Below are 12,900 nucleotides of genomic sequence, written 5' to 3' on the forward strand. Positions count from 1 at the left end.
GCCCGTGCCACCCACGCTTCATCTGGCTGGATCCTGCCAACAACCAAGAGGCACAGACACGAGAATCCCCGTTACAGAGAGGAGAAAATGAAGACCGAGGGAGACCCTGATAGTCAGCTTTCTGTCTCTGTGACAAAATGCCTGAGGCCGCTTAATGTTTAAAAAGGTTGACTTTGGTTCGCAGCCGTAGAGATTCAGTCCGTGGTGGCTTGGGCCTGGGGCAGCACAGTATGGTGGGAGCACGTGCTGGGGGAGGCCACGCCACCTCATGGCAGCCTAGGAGCAAAGAGAGGGGAAAGGAGGAGGCGGGGACCCAATTTCCCCTCAAGTGCACACCCCCAGTGACCTCACTAGGCCGCACCTCCTGAAGGTTCCACTTCCTCCCAATGAGCTGGCCGGTAAGATCTGAGCACCGCGCCTTTGATTCTCGGGCATTTAGGGGACATTCAAGCTGCAAGCCATGCACATGCCAATCTACAGGTGTCCCGGGGAGAGTCCTTTCCTTCAGGAAACAGAAGGGCCATCCCAGGAGGAGAGGATGACCCCACCCCAGCCCCATCGCGCAGCAAAACAGTGGGACAGCCACCAACATGTCCCCACAGGGGGCAAGGCAGCATCACCCAGACATCACCCCAAAAGGTGGGGCAGGGACCCCAAAGGGCGTCTCCACGGGGCGCATGAGCGTGGTCACTGGTAGAGGAGTGGCCCGTGTGGGGCCCTCCACAGAGAACTCGGAGGGGACGTCGCACACCATTGCCCTAAATCCTTAGCATTTCGGGGCCACAGTGAAGTATTGGAAGTGCCTCTTCCACGTCGTGGGGTGGACAGCGAGCGGGGTCAGCACCCCCGGCTGCAGTGAAGACACAGGGACGCCCCAGCCACCCAGAGGCCGGGAGTGACGACACTCAGCTACCTGCAGACGGGGGCACCTGGGACTCTGCCCTGGTCCAGTCTTAATCCCGGGTCAGATGGCCACCATGGGCCCAGCAGCCGGCTGCCCTTTCTTGCTTTGCATCAAGGACCTTTTGTAGGTGGCTGCTTCTATCCCAGGCCCCCCTCAGGGACAGTCCTGACATTGCCCCAATCTGAGGAGGCCACCGCGTCCTAATCCATATTCTGAAGCCACGCACGCACACGGACACCCGTGCCCTTCCTCACCAGTAACACACACACACACACACACACACACACAAAGTGGGACCACTGGGTCACGGCGGTCACGTTCTGAACGTGACACAGAGCGTCCGGTTGCACCATCTCGACCTTCGTTGGCACCTAAAACTCTTCTGTTCCTCAGAGCTTGGCCAACCCTCGCTGTGACGCAACGTTGTCATCTTTGCAAATCTAATGACCGCCGTACAGGTGTTTCTTTTTTAAAACTTATATCTGATCAGCATCAACTTTAAATTTTAATTGCTTTTTTAAATACTTATTTGGTCTTCTGTGGGCAGGGTTTTATCACCCTGTTCACTAAGAGAAGCCCAGCCGCTGGAATAGTGTAGAGCACAAAGTAGATGCTTAGTAAATAGTTGCTGAGAGAATCGATGAAAAGATTAAATGTTAAGATGGTTCAACATTCCAAAGACGCAAAAGGAGAGGCTCATTTAAAAAAAAAAAAGAAAGAAAGAAAGAAAACTCTTGACCTAGCCCCCACCTCCACCCCAGGCACCTAGCTCCTCTTCTTAGTCCACTCATAGTGCCAATTTTTTTTGAGTAATCGGTGACTGACTATATACATGTACACACATGATGTCTCCATACTTCTGATTTCCTTAAAAAAAAAAAAAAAAACAACTGTATGCCCTGCCCTGCCCTTTCTCTCACTTAGCTAAGTACGTTGGCAACATTCTCCACCAGTGATCAGCTCCACTAGGACCCTGTGTCTCCTCCTCTGCTGGTGGACAGTGAGGCAGCCCCCTTTCCTACCATCTCCCCCAGTCCTGCTGAGTTTGGCTTCCCAGGAGGCCCCTCGAGCTGTCAGGGACTGGAGCCTTGGTGGACGAGGTAGGCGTGCCCACGGAGGAGACAGCTGCCCATTGCCACAGGTCAGACTTCCCCGACACCCACGGGGACAGGTGCTGAGGTCAGAGGTGGCGTGGGTGGGAGGTGGCAGGGAGCCATGCACCCTGGTTTCTATTTCCAGAGCTGCCTCCGACGCACAGGGACTGCGGGCAAGTCCCTCTGCCGGCTCCTTACATTGTGTGAAATGGGTATCGTGATTCCGGCCCTCACGCCCTTAAAAGGACCCCCCAAAGGGACACAGGGACGTGCCTTGAGAGAGATGGTGTGTCCTTGGCTCTGTCCTGGCTTCAGCCAGTGGGAACGATTCACAGAGAACTCCCTCAAGGGTGGGAAAGGAAGGTGATTTTCAAAGTGGCTCAGAGGGACACCTTCGTAAATAGTTGAGAAGGCATTTCAGCCGGAGCCGTGGGGCACACCGGTAATGCCAGCGCCCCAGAGGCTGAGGCAGGAGGATCACAAGTTCAAGGCCAGCCTCAGCAACTTAGCGGGAACTTGTCTCAAAATAAAAACAATAAAAAGGGCTGGGGATGGGGGTCAATGATCAAACACCCCTGGGTTCAATCTTTGAACCAAAAAAAAGGAGGAGGAGGAAGAGGAGGAGGAGGAGGAGGAGGAAGAGGAGGAGGAGGAAGAGGAGGAGGAGGAGGAGGAAGAGGAGGAGGAGGAGAAGGAGGAGGAGGAGGAGGAGGAGGAAGGGGAGGAGGAGGAGGAGGAGGTATTTCAGTAGGTATTAGGAAAAGTGCCTCAACACATCACACTTGTTATTTCACAGATATAACATTACTAAGTTCTCACACTCACAAAAAGTGAGTCGCTGTGATGTTATATATCAAGTAAATAATGACACAAGTTTTCCAGGGAGTTAGCAAAAAGCATGAATGTGAGATACAAGTGATTGATGTTTGGGAGAACATCTAAGTAGTGGGCATCTTAGGGGGAAATAAAATCAAACTTACAAATACTCATATGAAAACCCTATTTGAAATTTTTTTAATTATTATTTAATGGGAAAAAAACAGAACACAGTGAATCAGGCCTGGGCAAGTTTTTTTGTTTTGTTTTGTTTTGTTAACACTTGGGGATTTTTGAACCACACACCCTTTGTCTCATATTTTTGGCAGCAGGGATTGAACCCAGGGGTACTTAAACACCGAGCCACGTCCCCAGCCCTTTTTATATTTTATTTAGAGACAGGGTCTCGCTGAGTTGCTTAGGGCCTTGCTAAGTTGCTGAGGCTGGCTTTGAACCCTCGATCCTCCTGCCTCAGGCTCCTGAGCCGCTGGGATGTCTCGTATACCTTACCTTTTAAAAAAATGTAAAAACCACTCTTAGCTCAAGAGCATCAAAAACAGGCCTTCAAATGAGTTTGGGGCTATAATTTCCAAACCCTTGCAGTAATTAAAGGAGTCTACTGAATACAGCTGCTAGTAAACTGTGTCACCACGGGGCACATTGATGAGTGACATTTATTTATTAATAGCATGAATGTTTTACTTCTTTGTGCCATTTTTTGGCTATCCATCATTGTAAAATTATCGAATTGTTATGCATTTAATATGTTCTAATTAATCACAGGGTTTTTAAAGTTTATTTTATTTTTAAAGATAAAACATCTTTCCCAGTGAGAACCTTTTCAAAGAGGTCTTTCAACGGACCTCGGTCATCTTTGATATTTCCCTTTTCTCCTAAATAAGATGAGGGAGCCCAGGATCATCTTGTATGTTTTATGCATTTTTATCAAACCTAGTCTCAGCCATTTTCCTAAGAAGCCTCTTGTCCTTTTGGTTGAGAGAGTTATGTCGAGACCAAACTCTGGGTCCTGGAAATGCACATGATATTTGAATCTATAACTAGAAATTATGTGCCAGGCAGGTCAAGTCCTCTGGAGTGATTCTGAGGGTCCCTCAAAGCTCCTTCAAGGTGAGCGTGGTGGTGCACACCAACGGTCTCAGCCACCCGGGAGGCTGAGGCAGGAGGATCGCTGGAGACCAGCCTGGGCAGAGTCTCCATCTCTCAAAAACAAAAACAGTTTCTCTAGCCTGGCACCCACACCCCACCTCTGGCTCTGATACCTGGCCAGGTGCCCGAGAACAAAGAACCCAGTCATGCTCTGTGGCTGCCCGAGTAGAGGAAGAAACAGGATTTTTTTTTTCAATAACCCAGAGTCAAATCCATTTTCAGGTTAACCTTCAATTAACTATAAGAGCCTAGATTCCCCAGAACTCATATGCCTGACATCCTGAGATAATTGAGGTTGTGCTACAAAAATAAGGACAGGGGATTTTAATGAAAGCACCTGACCTACAATTTACAGGGCTCACCAAGTGAGATGTCCACATAAGCCAAAATAGCTCATTAAAAAAAAAAAATGAGTATAGTGGGCTGGGTATAAAACAGTAGGGCGTGGGGAAACTGCAGAGACCTATGTGATCCATCTACCTTTGTGGGGAAAAAGGGATGGGCAGCTGCCTTTCAAATTTAGCAGAATGTCACCACGTGGGGGCAGTTGTCCAATCTGATGTTTTTTTTAATGAAAAAAAAATCAAATTTTTTAAAACATAGAATCTCATCATTTTGGAATGTCCATGAAAGTGTTAACAGTGTGTGAAGACACAACCCCTATGTCACAAGATGCATCCCCTGTAAGAATGTCATCTGTTGAATGTTTACAAAGGTTTACATCCAGTGAACCACCATCCGGCTCAAGATCCAGAATATTTTCATCATCTCTTTTGGGGAACTTTCTAGTCAATTCACAACCCGCCAAGACCCAGGCAGTCTCTCACCTGCTTTGTGCTGCTGTGCATGAGCTCTCCTCCAGGGTTTCTTACAAACAGAATCATAGCCTGTGTTGTCTTTTGGGTCTGTTTTCTCTTGTTCAGACTAGTGCTCTTGATATCCACCCATACCGTGTGTCCACAGTGGATTCCTTTGTACTGCTAAATAGTGTTCCATTATGGAAATGCCGTAATTGGTTTATTTACTCATGTGCTGGTGGGCATTTCGATTGTTTCCAGTTAGGGACTATTAGAAATAAGACTGCTTTGTATATAGATAAGTATGTATAAATCTTGGTGTGAGTTTGTTTTTCAGTTTTCTTGGATAAATAACAGTGGGATTGCTGGGTCATATGATAAGTGCACATTTAACTTTATAAGCAACCTCTGGAGTTTTTCCTCAGTGTGAGCACTGTTGCATGCCAATCAGCCTTGGAGCGGGATTCCAGTCGTTTGCCAATGCTAAGCATGATCAGTCTTCTAGTGAGAAGTAGTATCCAATGTGGTTTTGATTTCCATTCTCCTGATGGCTAATGATGTTGAGAAGTTTCTCATGTGTTAAGACCCATTCATCTCTTCTCTCTACCAAAGTGTCATTTCAAGTCTTTTGCCCATGTTTAATGTGTATATATTTATTGTTATTACACATGTACAATCAAGAATTAACTAGGAAGACGATTTTTATTTTGTTCAAGTCATAAAATGGGGCTAGTAATGTTAGTTGTCATCATTATTAGTACTAAGGATACTAGTGAACTTAGTGAAATTTTTAATATATTAAAAAATTTTAGCCAGGCGCCATGACTCACATCTGTCATCCCAGTGACTCGGGAGGCTGAGGCAGGAGGATTACAGTTTTGAGGTCAGCCTCAGCAATTTAACAAAGCCCTAAGCAACGTAACAAGACCCTGTCTCAAAATAAAACATTTTTTAAAGATTTGGGGATGGGGCTCAGTGGTTAAGTGCCCCTGGGTTCAATCTGTAGTAACAAACAAACAAAAATTAGTGGACACATAATTGTATATATTTATGGGGTACAACAATGGTATTTAAGAACCCATAGACAATGTGCAATGATCAGATCAAGAAAGACATTTGTCTTTTCTTTTTGTTGGAATATTCAAAGTCATCTCAACTAGCTCTCTTTAAATATTGAATTAACTTTTGTCCACCAGAGTTACTCGACTGTGCTATAGGACATGAAAAGTTATTTCTCTTGTCTAACTGCACCCTGTACCCATTACATCCGTTCTCCATTCCCTTTCCCTGCCCCACCACATTTCCTAACCTCTGGTAATCACATATAAGTGAGAACACATGATATTTCTATGCCTGACATTTCACTGAACATATTGTCCTCAAGGTTCACTCACAATACTACAAATAACAGGATTTATTTCTTTTTAAAATTTATTTTACAGTAGGATGCATTTTGACACATTGTACACAAATGGAGCACAACTTCTCATTCCTCTGGCTGAACATGGTGCTGAGTCACACCAGTAGTGTAATCATACATGTATATAGGGTAGTAATAATGGCCGTCTCACTCCACCATCTTTCCCATCCCCACAGCCCTCCCCCTCCCCCCACTCCCCTCTACACAAACCAAATTTCCTTCATTCTTCTCTATACCCCTGCCCCACTATGGATCAGTATCTGCTTGTCAGAGAAAACATCCAGTTTTTGGTTTGGGGGGATTGGCTTGTTTCACTTAGCATGATATTCTCTAGTTCCATCCATTTATCTGCAAATGCCATAATTTCATTCTTCTTAAAGGCTGAGTAATATTCCATTGTGTATATGTACCACATTTTTTTTTATCCATTCATCCATTGAGGGGCATCTAGATTGGTTCCATAGTTTAGCTCTTGTGAATTGAGCTGTTATAAACATTGATGTGGCTGTGTCACTGTGGTATGTTGATTTTAAGTCCTTTGGTATAAACCGTGGAGAAGGATAGCTGGGTCAAATGGTGGATCCATTCCAAGTTTTCTGAGGAATCTCCATACCGCTTTCCATAGTGGCTGCACCAATTTGCAGTCCCACCAGCAATGTATGAGAGTGCCTTCCACCCCCCCACACCCACATCCTCACCAACATTTACTGTTGTCTGTATTCTTAATAGCTGTCATTCTGACTGGAGTGAGAGGAAATCTTAGAATAGTTTTGATTTGCATTTCTCTAATTGCTAGAGATGATGAACATTTTTCCATAATGTTTGTGGATCAACTGTATTTTTTCTTCTGTAAAGTGTCTGTTCAGTTCCTTAGCCCATTTATTAATTGGGTTATTGTGTGTGTGTGTTTTTGTTTTTTTTTTTTTTTTTTTTTTTTTTTTTTTTAGTGCTAAGTTTTTTGAGTTCTTTATATATCCTGGAGATTAGTGCTCTATCTGAGGTGCATGTGGCAAAGATTTTTTCCCATTCTGTAGGCCCTCTCAGCATGTTATTGATTGTTTCCTTTGCTGAGAAAAACTTTTTAGTTTGAATCCAACCCATTTATTGATTCTTGATTTCACTTCTTGTGCTTTAGGAGTCTTGTTCAAGAAGTCAGGTCCTAAGCCAATATGATGATGAACATTTGGGCCTAGTTTTTCTCCTATTAGGCACAGGGTCTCTGTTTGTGTCTAAGTCTTTGAATCATTTTGAGTTGATTTTTGTGCAGGGTGAGAGATAGAGGTTTAATTTCATTTTGCTACATATGAATTTCCAGTTTTCCCAGCACCATTTGTTGAATAGGCTATGATTTCTGTCTTTTTTTATGTCTAAATAATACTTCACTGTGTATAGATACCACATTTTCTTTATCCATTTATACATGGATGGAAACCTAGGTTGATTCCATTCCTTGCTATTCCATGTCCCCTCCCCCCACACACACATAGAATCTTTTGTCTTCTCATTTATTTGTCAGAATTATTTATATATCCTGCTCATAATTTCTTTATCAGACATGAATCACAAGTATTTCCACCAGCTGCATTGCATGCTTTTTCATTTTCTTAAGTATCTTTGAAAGAGAAGATTTTAATTCCAAGAAAGTGCAATTTACAAGTTTTTCCCTTTGATGATGCATAATTTGAGGGTCTTATCCAAAAGACCCTCTCCTGCTCCAAGTTCACACAGGTTTTTTCCTAGAGTTTCTTATGTGTGGTTGACAGTTTCAGGTCTGTGTTTAGGTCTCTGATCCATTCCAAATAATTTTTGTACATAGTGTAGAGTACAAGTTGAGATTATTATTTTTTTGAATGTGGACATTCACCTATTTCAGCATCTTTTGTTGGAAAGACTATCACCTCTCTGTTGAACTACCTTGGCAACTTTGTAGGTCTATTTCTGGACTCCCTATTTAGTTCCATTGGTGTGTGTGTGTGTGTGTGTGTGTGTGTGTATTTGGTACCAGGGGTTGAATGTAGGGTTGCTTAACCTCCAAGCCACATCCCCAGCCTCCCCTCTTTTTTTGAGACAGGGTCCCATTAAGCTGTGTAGGTCCTCTCTGAGTTGCTGAAGCTGGCCTCAAACTTGTGATCCTCCTGCCTCAGCCTCCCAAGCTATTGGGATTATAAACACAGGCCACAATACCCAGCTAATATGTGTATTGCTATACCAGTACCACACTGTCATGATTACTGTACATGATAGTAAGTCTTGATATTAGATAGTATTTATCCTTCAACTTTGTTATTTTTTTTTCAAAAATTTTTTTAAATTTTGCATATGGGTAGGTTTATTTTGTATTTTGTTATTTTAGTTCCCTTGTTTTTTCGTATAAGGTTTAGAATCAGCTTGTCGATTTCTACAAAGGGTCTTATGAGATTTCTGTTGTAATTGGGCCTAGAGATTGATTGGGATTGAGTTGACTGTAGAGGTTAATTCACATCTTAGCATGTTGAGCCTCATGATCCATGAACATGGTATATCTGTCTGTTTATTTAAGTTTTCTTTAATTTACATTAAAAAAAAAACTAAAGGTGCAAACTAAATGGGGCCAAGAATATTCTTGCTGGGGAAAGTGGGTGTCTACAGGCAAATAAATAAATAAAGTTGAGCCCCTGCATCCCACAGCATGCAAATGAATTCCAAATGAACCAAAGACGTAAATGTAAGAGCCAGAACTATAAAACTGTTAGAATAAACATAGGAATAAACCTCCATGACCTTGGCAATAGATCCTCAGCAGGACACAAAAGCACAAGCAACAAAAAATATATAGCTGAGCACAGTGGTTCACAGATGTAATCTCAGCAGCTCAGGAGGCTGAAGGAGGAGGATCACAAGATGGAGGCCAGCCTCTTTCTCCCACTTAACAAGGACCTAGCAATCTGTCAAGACCCTGTCTCCAAATTTAAAAAAAAGGATCAGGATGTAGCTCAGTGGCTGAGTACTTGCCTAGCATGCACTAGATCCTAGGTTAGATCCCCCAGGACCACCAAAAGAAAAAGAAGGCAAATATAGACAAATTGAGAATCATCAAAATCCATTGTACTTCAAAGGACTTCATCACGAAAGTGATAAGACAATACACAGAATGCAAGAAAATTTTTGCAAATCCTATGTCTGATAAGGGACTTGTATACAGAATATATATATATATATATATATATATATATATATATATATATATATATATATATATATATAACTGAGGCTGGTTTTGAACTTGCGATCCTCCCAATAACAAAAGGACACAAAATCCAATTTAAAAATCTGCCAAGGATCTGAATTGACACTTCTCCAGAGATGATATATGACCATGCAATTGACAGAATGACGGTAATCACATGGAAAGATGTTCAACATCATTCGCTATCAAGAAAAGCCCCATCAAAACTATGGTCAGATACCAGTTCACACCCACAAAGATGAATGTAATAATTTTCTCAAAAAAAAAAAAAAAACAGATAAAAATAACAAAAGCATCATCAAGGATCTGGAGGAATTGGAAGCCTGGTACATGGCTGTAAAATAGTACCATCATTTCAGAAAAGACTGGCAATTCCTCAAAAGGTTCAGCATGGAATTGCAGGACGGACCGTGGGTATATCCACCCCTAGGTAAACACCGGAGAGAAACAGAAACGTGTCCACACAAAAACTCTCCTGTGAGCGTCCAAGGAGGTATTATCAGAATAGCCCCAGAGCAGAAGCAGCCCGAATTCCCATCACCCGATGAGTGGATAAATGAGATGTGAGAAGTGTCTTGGGGAAAGGAAAGAATTTTTTTTTTTTTTTTTTTGGTTACCAGGGATTGACCTCAGGGGACACTCAACCACGGAGCCCCATCCCCAGCCCTATTTTGTGTTTTATTTAGAGACAGAGTCTCACTGAGTTTCTCAGCACCTCACTTTTGCTGAGGCTGGCTTTGAACTTGCGATCCTCCTGCCTCAGCCTCCTGAGCCTCTGGGATGACAGGTGTGCACCACTGCGCCCGTCAGAATGTTTTGATGTTGGTACTGGGATTGTGGCTCAGCGGTAGAGTGCTCTCCTAGCACGGGTGAGACCCTCAGCACCACATAAAAATAAAGGCATTTACACCTAAAAAAATATATATAATAAATATTTTAAAAACATGACATTTAAAACTCAATAACAAAAAAATATGTAATAAATATTTTAAAAATAAAAATAAAATAAATAAATAAAATCAAGGTATTGTGCCCATCTACAACTAAAAAAAAAATTTAATATTTTAATCTTGATTGTGTGGCACTAGTTGAACAACTCTATGAGCATACAAATTTTACACTTTAAATGGGCGAATCATATGCTTTGCAAATTAATGAAGCTTTTATTTAAAAGTGGGAATTATATAAATAAATAAATAGATACTGTGCAAACAGTAGCCACCAATAAAACATTTTTGGTCTTGAGTTATCCAGTTGCAATCTCTTGTGCACAAGAGGAATATAAAAATTGACCCTACAATAGCATTGCTTTGGGTTTTGTCCAAATAAGAAGCTCAGACATACAGTAAATACTTGGGCCAAAGCTCTGGGCTCTGTGTTATCAAATTGTAGGGAGGAAAAACAATGTTTCCCAAAGGGAGCAGTCCTTGTGTCTTCTAAGAAAACAAACACTGCTGTGTGCAACATTGTATCGGAATCTGTTGCCAGTGAAGCTCTCACAAGTTCATGGCCAAGGTCTAGACAGTCCTCTGGGACTCTCTGGGGCTCGGGCAGGGGCTGCCCATCAGCCAGGTCCCCACGGGGACTCTATTTCCACTTTGCTGGGTTGGTTGAAACTGTAAACTGATTGAAACCCTTGGACTCAACTGTGTATACACTCCAAACACAGACCTTATCACCTGGAGGTGAAATCTGAGGCTGTTTGTAGTGTTTGTTGATTTCTTTTTTTCACTTGGCTAAAGACCCAAGGGACCACACTAGTTAAAGTTCAGCCTGCGTTTAACATTTAACAGTTATTTACCTTCTGTGGTCACTACTTTGGCTACAGGTAATACTATGGTTTACTTAATATATTTCTTTAAATCTGCCCCCCACACCCCCCCACATACACTTTTTTTTTTGGGGGGGGGGGCTTGGTTTTGTTACTTTATTTTGAACCTAAAGCAAAAGTCCAGATCTACAAGCCAGAAGAACAAGGTCACCTTTAAAGTGTCAGAATTATTAAATGAGAATAGAAAAGGTTGGGATTTTTTAGAGAGGTCCTTTGTTACCTCTCCCACAAACTACTTGCTGGAACCAAACGGGCTCTTTGTCTACATGAGACTGGCAAAGCCCTGTCCTTTCCACACGTGCCCATTTATACTTGTTGAAAATAATGTGTAAGGACGAAATGACCCGAGCCTCTTGCCTGGTGCCTGTGTGGTGGTGAGTAGTACTTCAGTGTAGCTCTTGTAGTTGTTGCTATGACAATTATTATTATTATTATTATTATTATTATTATTATTATTATTATTATTTTATGATGTCAGGGCAGGAAATGGACCTGCTGAGCAGATGCAGGGGGGGGGGGAGAGGGTCTGAACGTTCATCTTCTAGCCATGATGGCCAGGGGAGGCACTTGGAGCTGGATTTCCATCAGAGGACAGAGGCATGGAGTTGGAGAGGAAGCCTGTAACACTCCCATCTCATTCCACAAGGAAAGAAAGGGCAGAGATGTTGCCGTGTCCCCAAATTAGACCAGCACTGAACATGTGTGGGTGTTTAAAAATCCCTGTTTGGATACGGTTACCTGACTTTATCTATTTAGCTATTTGATGGATTGCCAGGCGCCATGCTGGACATTGTTGAAGATGCAAAACTGCTGTCCTCAGTGAGTTTGTGATCTTATGGGGGGGGGGGGGAGCCATGGGCACAAATAACTAAAGAACAGAGTAAAACCAGGTGAATTTCTTTTTTTGTTAACATTCTAATGACTGCAAATGACAGATGCCCAGATTGGATCAGCCGACATAAGAACACAGAGAAAATGGATTGGTTTCCATATCCCAGGAATAAGTTGCTTTCAGGCATGGCTGGATCCAGATATCCAGATGGTGTTGTCAGGAATCTCTTCTGTGGCTCTGCTTTCCTGTGTTGGTTTTATTCTCAGGGAGGCTTAGAAGTCTTGGCTAAAAAAAGTTGAGGTCTCTTCCTTGACTTTTTCTTTAACTTAGTGATGGAACTAAATCCCGGTGGTCCATATTAACAATGATCACGGGAGCATCCCCCAGAGCTAGGGTGGAGAACCATCCGGCAAGTCACACCAAGGAAGACTCGGGGGAGGAGGGTCCCCCTGCAACATCAGAGCAAAGGGGAGAGGACGCTGGGCCAGCAGGTGCCACACTGCCTGCCATGGTGTCCCCAGCCTGGAGTGGCTTTCTGAGGAGGGGTGAGGGTCACTCCCATGTGAACTCCAGAGAGCTCCCTGGAGGCGGTGGCCTCTGATCTGCATTAAGGTAGAATTCAGTTGTCTGTGGGAATCCATCTCGAGTGTCCTGCTTCCAGGCTGGGGACAGAGCAGGAAGGAATTGTGTTTCCTGGGAAGCCACCCCCACCAGGCCCTGTGACACCAGTCTTCCTGTCACCTCTCGCCGTTGGGAGTCTCAGGGAGCATTCCTCCCTCACCCACAGCGGCCACCTGACGCTGGGCAGCCGGC

This window comes from Marmota flaviventris, chromosome 19 (assembly GCF_047511675.1).
Source record: "Marmota flaviventris isolate mMarFla1 chromosome 19, mMarFla1.hap1, whole genome shotgun sequence".
Lineage (NCBI taxonomy): Eukaryota > Metazoa > Chordata > Mammalia > Rodentia > Sciuridae > Marmota > Marmota flaviventris.